General features: G+C 40.1%; 1 protein-coding gene and 1 long non-coding RNA gene across 2 annotated transcripts in view; one reads left to right on the top strand and one right to left on the bottom strand.

Annotated features, from left to right (window-relative positions):
- Positions 1-16,883, bottom strand: part of CHCHD6 (coiled-coil-helix-coiled-coil-helix domain containing 6) — a 248,893-nt gene that overhangs the window by 176,405 nt on the left and 55,605 nt on the right. The window lies entirely within an intron of this gene.
- Positions 407-10,621, top strand: LOC112660369 (uncharacterized). The gene is made up of 2 exons (XR_003136877.3): positions 407-518; positions 10,436-10,621. It is a non-coding gene; the product is annotated as an uncharacterized LOC112660369 (long non-coding RNA).

The following is a 16,883-nucleotide window of genomic DNA, read 5'->3' as shown; positions in this document are numbered from 1 at the left end:
AAAACAATGAGTGAATGTGAAAACTGATGAGATTGTACCAGGTCTGAGGTGTAGTTAATGCACTGTACAAAGTCAATTTCCTGGCTGTGACTGCTATACTATGGCAGTGTGTCATTGGCAGAATAATCACCTGTCAAAGATGTCCACACCCTAATCCCGAGAAATATGAATGAGATGAGATTATCCTGGATTATCCAGTAGGCCCAGTGTCAGCACATAAGCCCTTAAAATTGGAGAACTTTTTCTGGCTGGTGGTAGAACAGGGAATCAGGGATTGACTGAAAGCACAAGAAGGACTGGACACCTGCTGGCAGCTTGAAGAAGGAAGAGACACATGGAAGGCATGGGAAGGAGCTGAATTCTACCAACAATCAGAATCAGCTTAGAACAAATTATTGTCCCAAAACTCCAGTGAGAACTGCAGTCCCAGGTGACACCTTGATTTCAGTCCAGTAAGACTCTGAACAGAGAACTGAGGCACCCCACCCCAGACACCTGACTCATAGAGCTGTGAGAGGGTAAGTTAATGTTGTTTTATGTCAAGAAGTGGGTGGTAATTTGTTACAACAGTAAAAGGAAACTACTACAGAGTAGTTTTCAACTAGGGTGAATAAGGGACACACTGGATAACATCTGGAGACAATTTTATTTTTCACATCTAGGGGAGAGCTACCAACATCTAATAAGTAGAGGCCAGGGAAGCTGCTAAGTATCACATAATGTACAAGACAGCCTCCCCACACACACACAAGGAAGTAACCAGCCCCAAATGTCAATAGTTCTGAGGCTGAGAAACCTTGCACTATGGTTATAAAAGATACCATCATTGGGGAAAGGACATGTGGGAATCTCTGCATGATTTTTACAACTTATTTTTTTTAAGATTTTATTTATTTATTCACGAGAGACAGAGAGAGGGAAGCAGAAGCAGGGAGCCCAATGTGGGACTCGATCCCAGGACCCTAAGATCACAACCTGAGCCAAAGGCAGATGCTTAACCAACTGAGCCACTCAGGCGCCCCTATTTTTGCAACTTGTATTGAGCTTAAAATTGTTCCAAATTTTAAATATTTTTTAAAATAAGCCTAATCACAAGAATAACAGAAGGATAAACAGCTTCTAACACTACTAGAAGTAGGTAACATAAATAAATCAAGTGTTTTGGAATCTTGGGCAAATATATAAGCTAAGGGGAAGGAGTGAAGAGGGAGGAAAAATTGAGAAGTATAAGCCAGAGGAAGGACAATGGCATGGCAGATGAAAGTGCCAGAAAAGACCTTTTCTCAGAATGTGGTCAACATCCCAGGGCTGAGAAGGAAATATTGAGTGAGGAGCCCAGGAGAAGTTCAGATAGAAGGCCCCTCTTCCTCAGTGAGCTGCAACACAAAGGTATCTGCTGAGAAGGAGGGATGCCTGGGTGGGGAAAGGCTGTGGAAAAGCTGCTGTGGGCAAATAAAATAGGCATCAGTGAAGGTGGAGCAGTGGTGCTGCAAGGCTGGGTGGCACACATGCATGAGCATGTGCTACCATTCTGCATGGCAGCCCCTTGTGTTCTCCAGCAGCACTCCATAGTTTGGGGGCAGAGAGCACCAACAAGGCCCTGGGCAACAGGGGCATATCTAAGGAATGCAAGAGGAGGAGCTGAGACGTGACAGGGGTCTGTCCTGGGTAGGCAAATGAAACTAGAAGAGGACTAGCACAATAGGGAAGTTTTGAGAATGCAACGAAAGTGAAGAGACAGCTCAAGAGGAAAGAGAGAGAAAAAAGAGCAAACCAGATGGTGAGTCTGTGGTCAGAGAGAACTTCATTCAAGACACTGAAGAGAGATAATTCTGGGACATGGGGTCCAAGCAGAGCCAGCAGCTTTCTAATGTCAAATGAAGATGGGGATCATTGATGAGAAGAAAGCTGTAAGGCCAGGGGCATGAAATGAATTCTTACCCAGCCTGTTTGTGGCTAGCACTTCCACTGGCGATTACAGAACCTGCAGGCAGCTTTCAAGACTTCTCTTTGTACAAGGCATGATGTCTCCCAAAGAGAGCAAGAAATATATGCCTATTGGGAATCCAAAGGGAAGTCCAGGTAGACTCTCCCTTGCCTTAGTCCATTCAGGCTGCTACAACAAAAATACCATAGATACAGTGGCTCATAAACAACAGAAATTTATTTCGAAATAAGTATCAAAGCTTCAGATCAGCGAACTAGAGGCTTGGAAGTCTGATGTCAAAGTGCTAGCAGATTCAGTGTCTGAAGAGGACCTACTTCCTGACTGCACAGACAGCTCATTTCTTACTGAGTCCTCATGTGGCAAGGGAGCCTTCTGGGTCCCTTTTATCAGCACTAAAACCATTCATAGGGCTCTACTCTCACGCCCTAGTCACCTCCCTGAAGGTCAAGGACAGGGCTTTGTGGAGGCCTCTGCTCTATTTGCCTGCCCAGCATCCACTTCCACTGCTGGGAAGAGCAGGTGATTGGGGATGGGGAGGCATTATTCCCCCTCCCAAAGTGGACAGGCGCTCTTGGCCAGACAGTCAGTCAAAGTGCTCCACCCTCCACTAGCAAGGATGTCTTGCTCAGGATATGAAATGACAGACTGAGGAATGCTGGAGCAGTGTCCCTCCTAATGCCATGCAAGGACTGACTGACTACCCTAAGAGCACCACCAACCAGACCCTGGTTCTAGCTATCTTCTTTCAATGCCTGCTTCTTCAGATTTCTCTTTGCCCTGGTGAGTTTCCCGATATCCTTCCAATATCCTTCCAATAAAGTCATGCTCTTTTGCTGGAGTTAGCCAGAGGAAGCTTTTGTTGCTGGAACAGAACTTAATAAAAAGCAGCAGCAGACTGGAATCCAATGGCTAGACTCCCTTTCTCTACAGCATGTGACATCAGCCTGGGCCTCACCCACCATCAATGTAAAGTGATGCCAGGTGGTCTGCAGTCAGAAAGCCAGAACAGGCACTAAAATCACCAGGGAAGTGGGCATCATCCAAAGACTAGGAGATATAGGGATCCCTGGGTAGCACAGCGGTTTAGCGCCTGCCTTTGGCCCAGGGCGCAATCCTGGAGACCCGGGATCGAATCCCACGTCGGGTCCCGGTGCATGGAGCCTGCTTCTCCCTCTGCCTATGTCTCTGCCTCTCTCTCTCTCTCTCTCTCTCTGTGACTATCAAAAATAAATAAAAATTAAAAAAAAAAAAAACAAAGACTGGGAGATACAGAAAGGCCTGGCATTGTAGAAATGCAAGGGCAAGAACAGAGCACAACAAACAGGCAGCCCCTTCATTATTCAATTACTCACTTTGTAAATCGAGAATTAATGTTCACGGGTTCTGGTGAGTGACATAATTACAATTTAAAAAGGGCAATTAATCATCAGCTTGTTGTTCACTCCCTTGCTGGGAGCTGCTTGCTGCATGAACACCAGTAAAGCCACAAAAGGATTAAACTGTACACAAATGAGAATGACCACCAAATTCCAGCCTCTTTTGGCCCCCTCTCCTTGCAACTCTTCCGACTAGGCTCAGCCACACGGGATCTCTACATCTGTTTCTCATTTCTCCTGTGACATTCCTCCACCCTTCCCAAGGCTCCACCTTCTGAACAGTGCCCCCTCCCCTTTGCTTCTAGTGAAAACAACAGGGCTTCCTAACTCTGCGTGCTGCAAGGGAAGAAAAAAACCTGGGGTCTCCAGCTATCAGCTTTAAGGGGCTAGAAAAGAGAGAGTGGGGGGAACAGGTTGAGAGAAGGCAGGAAGAGGGCAAGAGCAGGAGAAAGTCAGGAGGAGGAAAGCGGGTGGAGTGACACTCAACACAGGCACCAGAACGCTGACATCTGGCTCTGAAAGCAGGGCAGGCCAGCATCTTCTCAGGACCACCTCTTCTGTCCACTCAAGTCATCCTTCTCCAGTCTGACCCCCTGGCTGATGCCCAGCTGCTCAATTGGACTCCAGGAATCCAGCCACGAGCCAGAGGCATTTCTGGTTTCTTCTAACAGATCAGAACAAAAAGTTCTCCCAAAAGATGCACTTCCAGGGGAAGGACCTTTAAAGGAAAAACTTCAAGGATCTAGTTCCACTGCATGAAACTTGGGACCAGAATGAGTATTTGCGTCTTGATGCTACCACTGCTTCAGGCCAAATCAGAAAGTTATTACTTCTAATTCTTGAGCTCAAAAATGGCCACGCTAGCCTGAGACTTCTGAGAGCACAGGTATTTGTCTCAGCCTCTTCCCTAGGCATCCCTGTAAAAATTCCACAGCAGACCCTGTGCATGGCCATCCTGCAGCCATTCCCACAAGGCTGCTACCTTCCCTAGTTTTGTGGGAAGTGAACGCCTCTAATCTCAGGAAAAGCAGCTCTCTCTGCCAGCGTCGGGGGAAAGCTGGGACCAACCTAAACCAACCATGGTAATCCCGTTCTCTCTTGCCAGTGATTGGTCTGAGATGCCCGTATGTCCCAGTTCCTGCCAAGGAGACGTGTGTAAGTCACTAGGCAACTGTTCTGCCTAAAAGCAGACAGACCCATGCCCTTTCCCCTTCCTCCTTGAGACATTGGTGTAGGACTCAATCCCTGTGACCACAGGGAATGCTGGTATGAGGATTCAGTATCCAGGTTGAGAATGACCAGACTAGCCCAGGTTAAGAACAACCCTCTGAGGCAAGGGAGAACTTGGCAAAGAGTAAGGAATCATTTGTGTTAAGCAGCAGGAAAAGATAATATAGGAACACTTTCTTGTATATGCATACAAGAAACCAGCAACCTCTGGACAAACATATAAGTCTTACTAGCCCAAGGCAGGGAGCCAGGTGGCCAGAGGAACAGAGTGAAGAAGATTTTTTTTTTTGTATGCCTCTTGTACTTTTTTGGCTTTTGAGTCATATCAAGATATTACCTATTCAAAAATAAAACAAAAAGTAAAAAAAAAAAAAATGAATAGAGAAAATATAAGGGAGGAGGAATGTTCCCTTAGGTACATCCCTAACCTTCATTATTTGAGTGCCCCCTGGTGATTTTTGCAATATCTGTGCATCACCTTATTTAATATTTTTCTTAAAAATCTCCCTTTTTTACTTACATTTGTTTTAAAAATTTATATAACTAGCAAAAATGGAAGATCATTATCACTTGTCATTAATAGAAGCTACATGTAAAAATGAATACAATGAAAACAAGACATTCTTAAATTTTAAATGGCTAGATCTCCAAGTTTGACATGCACATTCCATTTAAAAAAAAAAAGAAGTATTAGTGTTACAAACATTTAAGTATCATACTTTGTTTTTTAAATAACAAAAAGTTAAAATAAAACTGAAAAAATCCTAATCCCTGTATGATTCACTTATTACAGTATTAGTGATGTGAGCTCATTGGCAAGATCTAGGAGACATTCAAGACTCAATCAGGGAGAATATTTTCTCATACTCTCATCGATCAGGCCTCTATTGCACACTCTGATTCACTCAAAAGTCCAGTATATATTACAGGCTGAGCTGGATGCTGAAGGGAATTAAAGATAAGTAAGACATAACTTTTTCTTGCCCTAAGGAGTTTATAACTTAATGGGGCAGGTAAGATAAATATATAGTAGAAGTGCTTCATACCTACATTTATCTATTATGAAATCAACTATCTAATCCAGCAAAAAACTACACACTCAGAACAACTCAATGGAGAAAGAACAGTCTTTTCAACACATGGTGCTGGGACAAATGGACATCCAGACTTCTATCAAGAATGGAGGTAGACCTCTTCCTTATACCATACACAAAAATTAACTCCAAGTACATCACATATCTAAATGTAAGAGCAAAAACTATAAACCTCTTTGAAGAAACATAAGTGTCAATATTTAATATTTGGGGCTTTGGGCTGGCCAAAGCCTTCTAAGATGTGACACCAAAAGCAAAAGGAACAAAGAAAAATAGGTACACTAGACTTCATCAAAATGTAAAACTTCTGTGTTTCAAAGGATACCATTCTGTGAAAAGATGCCCAAAGAAAAATTTTGCAACTCACCATTCACATAATGCATTACTATATAGAATATTCAAAAACTTCCTAACAACTGAACAATAAAAAGACAAATAAATCAATTAAAAATGAGCCAAGGATCTGAATAGACAGCTCTCCAAAGAAGATGTACAAATGGCCAATAAGCACATGAAAAGATACTCAACACCATTAGCTATTAAGAAAACACAAATCAGAGTCACGGTGAGATAGCACTTCACACCCACTAGATGTCTATACTAAAGATGACATAATAACAAGTACTGGTGAAGATGTAGAGATGTGAAATGGTACAGGCTGCTACTCTGGTAAATAATCTGGCCACTCCTCAAAAGGTTAAACACAGAATTAGCATATGATCCAATAATTCCAGTCCTAAGCATATACCCAAGAGAAATGAAAACATATGTCCACAGAAGAATCTGCACATAAATGTTCACAGCATCATTACTTATAATTGCTAAAAAGCAGAAACAGCCCAAATGTCCATCAACTGACTGATAGATATGTAACATGTGGCATAACCACACAATACTACCTGTCAATAAGAAGAAATGAAGTACTGACACATGCCATCACACAGATAATAAACCTTGAAAACATGATGCTTGAGAAGCCAGTCACAGAAAGACCACATATTGTATGATTGCACTTAAATGACTTATCTGGGACAGGTAAATCCACAGAGACAGAAATCTCCCAGGGCCAAGAGAGAGCTGATGGAAAGCCCATTAAGATCATCTGACACCGAGCAGAGAATTTCTTTTGGGGGTAATGAAAACGTCCTAATCTTAGATTGTGGTGATGGTTGCACAACCCCATGAACATAGGAAAAATCACTGAATTGGACATGTGAATTATATTTCAGTAAAAGAGTTAAAACGAAATAAAACAAAGTTTCTAAATTTGAAAATGGAGAAACAGCGCCATTCTTCTTGATGAACAAATGCCTTGGAAAGGAGCTCACTGTGCCTGTTGCAGGGCTGCCACACCTGACCCAAGCGCACTGAGCCCTACCACGGAAAGTGGGCTGTGGGTGTTCCCATGGAGGCAGAAGACCTGCCTCCTAGAGTCCACATCAGTACCTGCGTGTCTCCTAGAGTGTGAATACCTCTCTAGTGTTGAAGACCAGTGCTTTTCCTACAACACAGTCCCAAAACACAAGCCAATTATTTCACCTGATGCTGAGCTACAAAGAAACAGTGATTCACCTAACATGGTAGAAAAATAATGAGTACACTGAACTCTAAAACATAACCCAGTCTTCCTTCTTAAAGGGTATATGTGGGTAGTTTACTGTACAAATTGACCTGGGGTCTGGATACCCTGGAAAATGAAATGCCACTAAATAAAAGATGGATACAACCAGTTGATAAGGAAATGTTACGGGGTTCAAAGGAGAAAAGAAGAAATGACACGTTCCCAGCAGGATGGTAAGGGAAGAATAAGGCTGGCTTGGAAGGTGGAGTCTGAGCTACACTGGGAGAGTGGACAAGGCCAAGACAGGTGGGATGGCACAGAGGATGTTCTCGGCAGAGGCTCAGAGAAGGGAGATAGGGAGGGACAACAGGACCCCAAGATTGGAGGCCAGGTTTCTTAGCCCAGATCTGCTGCTTTCTAGCCTAGGGCAGGATGGTTAACCTCTCTGGCCCCAGTTTCCTGATCTATAAAATGGAAGTAACACCAAATTTAATTGAATCTAAAATACCATCAACTATAAGATGAACCATTATTCCATTTTCACCAAGAAAAAAAAAATGAGTTACAAGATATCACTGAATATAAAATGCATCCCTAATTCAAAGATGTTAAAAAATGAAAAAATGCTCACCTCAAAACTAATAAAATATGGTAATGATAAATACTTACAAGGTTGATGTGAGAATTAAATGAGTAATTATATGTAAAAGAAATGTTCTTGGTGCTGTTATCAATATTAATTGAACAAAAATTTATTAGACAAGTACTCTCAGGCCCTCTGGATAAGACACATATGGTCCAGTCCCTACATATGTTATATCTATCCAAATGGCAAGAGTAAAGAGGGATGGGTGAAGATGAGAGATGTGTATGCATTTAAGCTCCAGTCACAGGGAGTCGTGGTTTGACTGGAATATAAACTGATGTTTCATCTTACTGGACCAAATAGCAAAGGGGAGATAAGTTCTGAAGTTAAGGAAGAATGAGATGTAATTAAAATGACCCATGAAAAATGTTTACATCCCCCTATGAAGTACATATACATTTTTACATTCAATTCTGTATGACCGTACATATGTAGTACACATACAGCACACAACACAGTGTACAGATGCAAAATACAGCGAGGGGCCATGTTGTACAAAGAAAAACTTAACGCTAAAATCATACTACTCACTGTCAGCAAGATGTTCCAACTACAAGAGGAACAGAAAAACCAAGACAAGCAGAGCACAACAGATTCAGGTTCCCCCCATACTCAGTATAGGCAACACCCATAGGCAATAGCAGCCATGCTGACCACTGAGTTCTTCTATCTCAGGTCACATTGGCTCTGTGATGCTGGGTCTGGGAGCTTGTAAATCACATTTGGGCTTGGCTGGCTGGCTCCTTAAAGAGTCTTTCCAACAAGGGGCACTAGAAGAAAACAGCAAGGATGGAGGAGAAAGATTTGCTGCTCCTTCTTCCTGGGTGCCTCTTCAGTCCTTCCGGTTCTTGGCACCACCACCCCAGCAATACTCCCTCCCTGGCAACACACTACCTTTGTGGCAATAGTTAATTCTAGTTTGCAGATTTTCCAAAACCTGCAGCATGGACTTCATACACCCTACCACCAGAACAAAAGGCCCAATCAAGCAGTACCTTTCTTCAAAACTCCAAGTTTCCATGGGGCCCTTCCCTTCACTGCCTGAGTTTTAATAACTGCAACTTCTCCCTTTGATTCCCCAGCCCTGCAGATAGGAGCTGCTTCCTGCAGCTGCTACCTCCAAAATACTTCAGTGTTCCCATCTGACCTTTTGATAACTTAGTTAATTTTATATGTGGTTATTGGTTCTTAATAAGCTCTCTCTGTTCAAATAATTGCAGTGGTTTCTGTCTCCTGGCTGGACCATAACTACTACAGCAGCAGATTACCCTTCTCTTTCCATCTTCAATTCTCTCTCTCTCTCTCTCTCTCTCTCTCTCCGAGAAGAGGTAATGCAAGAGGAAAAAAAAATTAGGCCAATAAACATGAAAAATATTCAACCTCCACTTGAAACCAAAGAAACAAAAATTAATACTAGGAGACATCAATTCTGCCTATCAGATCATCAAAGATGAAAAAGGCTGATAATTCCCAGTGCTGGCTGCATGCACTCTCATACACTGTTGTTAGGAATGTAAAAACTGGTATTATCATTTTATGGAGAGAAGTCCAACAGGATGTGTCAAAAATCTTCAATATCTGAGTCTTAAAAAATAAGACAATGCAGAAGTAGTTACATTTCTTCCTATTCCTTCTGGTAATACACCTAAAAACTCTGTACATAATACATACAAGATATATATAAGAATAACCCGAAAGAGGGTCTGACAGGGGGCCCTGCGACCCAAAGAATGACATGGCAGGGAGTTTTAGAAGGTTTCTTTTTGTCTCATATATCCTGAACTGAGTGCTCAAAGACATTGGTAAATGGGAGCCCAAAAGCCCCCCCCCCCCCAGAAAGCTTACTTTTTCTAGCCCAAGGACTAGGCAAGACAAAACTTTGAGATAGTAACAAGCCTATCCAGCCTAATACCACAGAAAACACTGCAGCCCCACCCCTACTGGGGAGCCTGGACTGCTACCGTCACACCAAGATGCCCTGAACCATCCCTGCTGAGGTGATGTCAGAGAAAACCAGGCGGAAAGGCAGATCCCTGACCCCTGTCCAGCAGTAGTGAGGCCTCCCTCCTGCACTCATATAAGTGGAGATCACTTACACAGCACTCTAGCCAGAGTGGTGTCACCAAAGGCCTAGTGGAAAGCTGCAACTCCCAGTTCCAGGAATCTACAAGATGACACAGAACTGTATCTATACATTTTACCAATGTCAAATTTCCCAGTTTTGATATTATATTACCTTTACATAAGATGTAACCTTTGGGAGAAACTCCATAAAGGGTACATGGGGCCACTCTCTTTGCAACTTCCTATTAATCTATAATTATTTCAAAATAAAATGTAAATGCAAAAAAGTCATGGGAAACTGTGGGGAGGACACATCCTATAACTTGACCTGAGGTCATTGCTACAGGTCGTTACACATTGCATTTGTCAAGGTCATCAACCTGAACACTTAGTGTGTGTAGACTCTACTGTATTTAAATTATACCCCACTAAAAATTATTTAAAGTAATAACCTGTTCAAATACCTAAATCCATATTAATACCAATTACACAGAAAGTAACTTTTTTTTTATACAGGAGAATACCAATTCATAAATGCAGCAGAAATTACAGAAATACAAAATGATGATTTTGCACCACCTGCACATTGATTCAGACAAGAATCATCAATGGAAAGGAAAATGGCAGAGTAAGTAGCTCCAACCTCTTATCTTCCCACAGAAACATTGAAAATCAAGCAGAAAAAAAAAAAAAAAAGGAAAATCAAGCAGAAACTATCAGAACCAGCTATGTGAGAACCCTGAAAAACAGCCAAAAGTTTACAGCAACCAATAGAATGTAGAATTAAAAAAAAAAAAAAAGTAATTTGGAAACAGTAGAAAAGCTCTGTGGCATTCTTACTTGTCCTTCCCCCTCCAAGGCTCAGTAGCAGTTTCTGTTGCCAATGTGGAACCCTAATCCCCAGTTACAGAGGAAGCAGATCTTACTTGTAAATTACTGTGTATGATTTTTCTAACCTGTCTGGGGGCTCCCTGAAGGACTTATGCAAGGCACATTTCTCCTGTTTTCACCTACCTCAGCACTCAGGTTAAAAGAGGGGCAAGTGCTTCTGGGGAAAATGATAACAATTCAGACAGACAACAGACCACCTGGGAAGAAAAGTTAGGGAAGATTCTTTGAAACATTAAGACATACTTTAAAAATCCACACACACATATATATAGGGGGCTTCTGGCTGGCTCAGTCAATGGAGCGTGTGACTCCTGAACTCAGGGCTGTAGGTGCAAGTCCCATGTTGAATGTACAGATTCAAAAAAAAAAAAAAAAAGGTGGGGCACCTCGGTGGTTCAGTTGGTTAAGCATCCAATTCTTGATTTGGCTTAGGTGATGGTATTATGATCATGAGATTGAGCCCTGCATCAGAATCTGCTTAAATGGGGAATCTGCTTGAGATTCTCTCTCTCCCGTTCCCTCTGCCCCTCCCCCCTGTTCTTGTGCTCTAAAATAAATCCACCAATCTTTAAAAATAAATAAAATAAAATCTCTTTTTTTTAATTCCATATATACAGGAACATTTGGAAAGCTACCCATAGGCCAAGGGCAAATCAGATACTCAGACAAGATTTGAGAAGACCCCAACTTTTCACTTTGTGCTGACTTCTAGGCTCAATATAAGCCTAACTGTTGAGAGGGTGCCCAGCATAAGCCAGGCTGCCAAGGACTAAGAAAGTGTCTGGATTTTTGTTTTGTTTTTCCTTATTCTCTGGTGTGTTGTTGTGTAAGCCCCTGACATTAAAAGAAGTTCTTACCAAAGTATTAGCTGACAGAAACTAAAGAAATAGAGATTTCAGTTACTATATGCAACAAGGAATATAATCTTTACAAAAATAGTTTAGAAAAATCATTAAATAGGTAGATTGCTATGGCCTTAAAAAAAATTTTGGGGGGCAGCCCAGGTGACTCAGCGGTTTAGCGCCACCTTTGACCCAGGATCAAGTCACACATCAGGCTGCATGGAGCCTGCTTCTCCCTCTGCCTGTATCTCTGTCTCTGGCCCTGTCTCTCTCTCTCTCTCTCTCTCTTTGTGTCTCTCATGGATAAATAAAATCTTTAAAAAGATTTTTTTTAAAAACTGTAAACCGTGGGAAAAAAAAGAATCTGATTCCAGAGCTACAACAGTATTATACTCCAATGTCCTGTGTTCAACAATAACAACTAATAAAAAGGCACACAAGGATACAGTAAACAGGAAAGCATAGCCCATTCAAAGGAACAAAACTAATAAAAATGGTCCCCAAAAAAGCCCAGACATCAGACTTACTACACAAAAATCATTTAAACATGTTCAGAGAGATAAGGGAAAACATGGATATGTAACAAGGGAAATCAAAAGAATGATACATAAACAAAATGAGAATGCCAATAAGGAGATAGAAACAATTATAAAAGAACCAACCAAAAATTTTGGTAGCTGAAATGAAAACTCACTAGAGGGGTTCAATAGCAGGTCTGAGCATGCAGAAGGAAGACTCAGCAAATGTTAAGATAGGGTAACAGGAAGTATTGAGTCTAAGGAGCAGAAAGAAAAAAGGTGGAAGGAAAGAGAAATAGCCTTCAGGAGATTGGGAGAACTAACACTTGCATTATGGGAGTTTCCATGGGAGAGGAGAGAATGGAGCAGAAAGAATATCCGAAAAAACAATGGCTAAGACTCCCCAAATATGATGCAAGACATAAATGTACAAATCCAAAAAGCTCAACAAACTTCAGGTAGAATAAATTTTAAAATATCCACATGATGATCAAATTATTAAAGAAAAGATATTCAAGCAGCAAAAGAGAAAGTACTTATTATATACAAGGGAGCCTCAGAAAGATTAGCTGATTATTCTCTGAAACCATGGAAGTTAAAAGACAATAGGAAGACACATCTAAAGTATTGGAAAAAAACTTTCAACCAGGAATTCCATACCCTGCAAAACTGTCCTTCAAAAAATGAAAGAGAAATTAAGACATGCCTACACAAACAAAATCTGAACCTGTTCATTATCACTAGACTTGCCCCACAAGAAATACTACAGGGAATCCTTCAGGTTGAAATGAAAAAACACCTAGAGAGTAACTTAAAGCTGTTATTAAGAAATAAAGATCTCGGGGATCCCTGGGTGGCTCAGCGGTTTAGTGCCTGCCTTTGGCCCAGGGCGCAATCCTGGAGTCCCGGGATCGAGTCCCATGTTGGGCTCCCAGCATGGAGCCTGCTTCTCCCTCCTCCGGTGTCTCTGCCTCTTTCTCTCTCTCTCTATGTGGAAAGGAAAGGAAAGGGAAAAGGGAAAAGAGAAAAGGGGAAAGGGGAAAGGGAAGGGGAAAGGGCGGGAAAGGGAAGGGGGAAGGAAAGGGAAAGGAAAGGAAAGGAAAAAGGATTTATTCCCTACATGATTTAAAAGACAAATGCATAAAAAATAATTATAAGTTTGTTACTGGGCATAAATTAAAATATAAAAATATAATTTGGGAAAACCATAACATAAATAGGGAGACAAAGTTGTATAAGATAAGTGCTTTTTAACTTTTCATTGTAATTAAACATATATAATATAAAATTTACCATTTTACCAGTTTTAAGTGTATAGTTTAATTGGCATTAACTACATTTAAAATATTGTATAGGGGATCCCTGGGTGGCTCAGCGGTTTGGCGCCTGCCTTTGGCCCAGGGCGTGATCCTGGAGTCCCGGGATCGAGTCCCACGTCAGGCTCCCGGCATGGAGCCTGCTTCTCCCTCCTCCTGTGTCTCTGCCTCTCTCTCTCTCTCTCTCTCTCTATCATAAATAAATAAATAAATCTTTAAAAAATAAAAATAAAAATAAAATAAATAAAATAAAATATTGTATAACCATCACCCTATCCATTTCCAGAACTTTTTCATCATCCCAAAGAAAAGTTCCTATCAATTAAACAGTTAACTCCTTCTGCCTGTCCCCCAGGCCTGGTAACCCTCTATTCTACTTTCTGTCTCCATAAATTAGAAGCAGAGTTTTTTTATGCTACTGAATTTAAGTTGGTATCAATTCAATTAGATTGTTATAAATTTAGGATGCTAAATGCAATCTCCATGGCAACCACAAAGAAAAAATCTAAAGAATATACACAAAAAGAAACAGGAATCAAACTGGTTCACTACATAAAAAATCAAGTAAACAAAAAAGAAGGCATTAATGGGGGAAAATGAGGGTCAAAATGAACTATAAAGCATATGGAAGACAAAGAGAAAAAAGGCAGGATTAGTTCTTCCTTCTCAGTAATTAAACGTAAATGTACACTCCAATCAAAAGGCAGAGACTAGCAGAAGAGATGAAGGCCATGATCCAACTATATGCTATCAACAAGAGAACTACTTTAAGTCCAAGACACATGGGTTGAAATTGAAAGATATTACACCCAGAAAAGTTGGATGGCCATAATAATGTCAGGAATAAACAGACTTTTAGTCAAAAATAGTCACAAGGAACAAATAAGAGCATATTGATAAAAGGGTCAATTCATCAAGAAGAAATAGCAATTATAACATATATACATCAAATAGAGCCCCAAAGTATATGAAGCAAACATTGACAGAATAAAAGAGAGAAATACACTGTTCTACAATAAGAGTCAGAGACTTCAATGCCTCACTTTCAATAATGAATAAAACATTTAGACAGTGTATCAATAAGAAAATAGAGGGCTTGAACAATGCTATAAACCAATTAGTCCTAACAGAACACTCGTAGAACAGAACTCTCTACCATAGACTGTATGTTAGGGCCACAAAATAAGTCTCAAGAAATTTTAAAAAATTGAAATCAGAGAAAGCATCTTCTCTAACCACAATGGAATGAAGCCAGAAATTAATAAGAAAAGGAAAACTTAAAAATGTACAAATATGTGGAAAATAAACAATATAATCTTAACCTACAGGTCAAAGAAAAAAACAGAAGCAAAATTACAAAATGCCTCAATATGGATGAAAATGAAAATAACACACCAAAATGTATAGAATGCAGTAAAGGTAGTGCCTCAAGAGAAATTTGCAATATAAATGCTTACATCTAAAATAGAATATCTCAAATCAACAACCTAAGTTTATACACCTTGAGGAATTAGAAATAGAAGAGCAAACCAAAGTTGGCAAAGGGAAGGAGATACAAAAAGGGAAGGAGAAGGACAAAAAGATTAGAAATGGAGGAAAACAAAATAGAGAAAAAATCATAGATCATGAAACCAAAAGTTGGTTCTTTGAAAAGATTTTAAAAGTTGATAAACCTTTAGATAGACAAAGGGGGAAAAGTAGATACAAATAACTAAAAATGAGAAATGAAACTGGGGGCTAAGTCTACAAAAATAAAAAGAATGAAAGAAAGTATTATAAACAATTATATGCCAACAAATTGGATAACCCAGAAGAAATGTACACAATTCTAGAAACACACAAATTGCTTAAACTGACTCAAGAATAAATAGAAAATCTCAAAGAACTATCATAAGTAAAGAGACTAAATCAGTAATCAAAAACCTCCCAACAAAGAAAAGTCCAGGACCAGATGGCTTCACTGGTAAATTCAACCAAACATATAAAGGTTTAATAGCAATCCTTTTCAAACTAATTCAAAAAGTACAGAGGAGGGAACACTTCTTAACTCATTCTGTAAGATCAGCATGACATCAACAAGAAAAAAGCCAGATAATGACATCACAAGAAAAAAAAAACAACACTATAGGCCATTACCTCTTATGAATAATAGCAAACCAAACCCAATACCATAGTATAAGGATTTTTATACTATGACCTATTGGATTTATACCAGGAATGCAAGACCAGTTCAACATGAGAAAATCAACCAATATATTACATCACATCAAAAGAATGAACGGGGGCGGGGGGGAAACAGGATCATCCCAATTAATGCAGAAAAGGCAGGAATCTGTTAAAATCCAATGCCTTTTCATAAATAAAAACTCTCAGAAAAATAAAAATAAAAGGAGACTTCTCACCATGATAAAGGCCGTATGTAAAACACCCACAGCTAACACCATGGTCAATTAGTGAAAGATCAAAAGCTTTCCCCCTAAAATCAGAAACAAAGTAAGAGTGCCCACTTTTACCACTCTGTTCAAAATTGTAACTGTTAAGTTCTGGCCAGATCAACTAGGTAAGAAACAGAAATAGAAGGAATCCAGATTAGAAAGGAAGAAAACCATCTATTTGCAGATAACATGACTGTTTATATAGAAAATTCCAAAGAATCCACAGGAAAGCTATTTAAGCTAATAATTAATTAAGCTCAGCAAAGTTGCAGGGCACAACATCAACACTCAAACATCAGTCACAATTCTGTATACCAGCAATGAACAACCCAAAAGAAAATTAAGAAAGCAATTTCATTTATAATAGCATCTAAAAGAATAAATACCTAGGAATAAATTTAGGAAAGATATGAAAGACTTGTACATTGAAAACTATGAAACATCACTGAAATTAATGGAAAATGGACCTCAATAAATGGAAAACACCTCATGTTTATGGACTGGAAAAATATTGTTACCAGTGCTAACAGTACTTGAGTTTAAGAGCATCCTTCTAAAATTCATGTCCACCAAAACTTCAGAACATGGACTTACTGGGAAATGGGGCCTTTGCAGATGTAATTAGTTAAAATGAAGTCATACTGGATAAAGGTGGGTCCTAATCCAATATGACTGGTGTCCTTACAAAAGGAGAAAAAATACAGACATAGAGACAGAGACGTAGAGGGAAGAATGTCATGTGAAGACAGAGGCAGAGGTTGAAGTTATACAGCTTCAAGCTGAGGAGCACCAAGGATTTTCCACCAAACACCAGAAATAAGAGAAAAGCACAGAACAGCTTCTTCCCTAGAGCCTTCAGATATAGCATGGCCCTAACATACCTTGATTTCTGGTTCTGTAAGCCATCCTAGTTTGTGGTACTTTGTTTACAGCAGCCTTAGGAAACTAATAAACTACTCAAA

This window comes from Canis lupus, chromosome 20 (genome assembly GCF_003254725.2).
Source record: "Canis lupus dingo isolate Sandy chromosome 20, ASM325472v2, whole genome shotgun sequence".
NCBI classification, from domain to species: domain Eukaryota; kingdom Metazoa; phylum Chordata; class Mammalia; order Carnivora; family Canidae; genus Canis; species Canis lupus.
The sequence above is the reverse complement of the archived record's forward strand: the minus strand, read 5'-3'. Positions and strand labels throughout refer to the sequence as shown.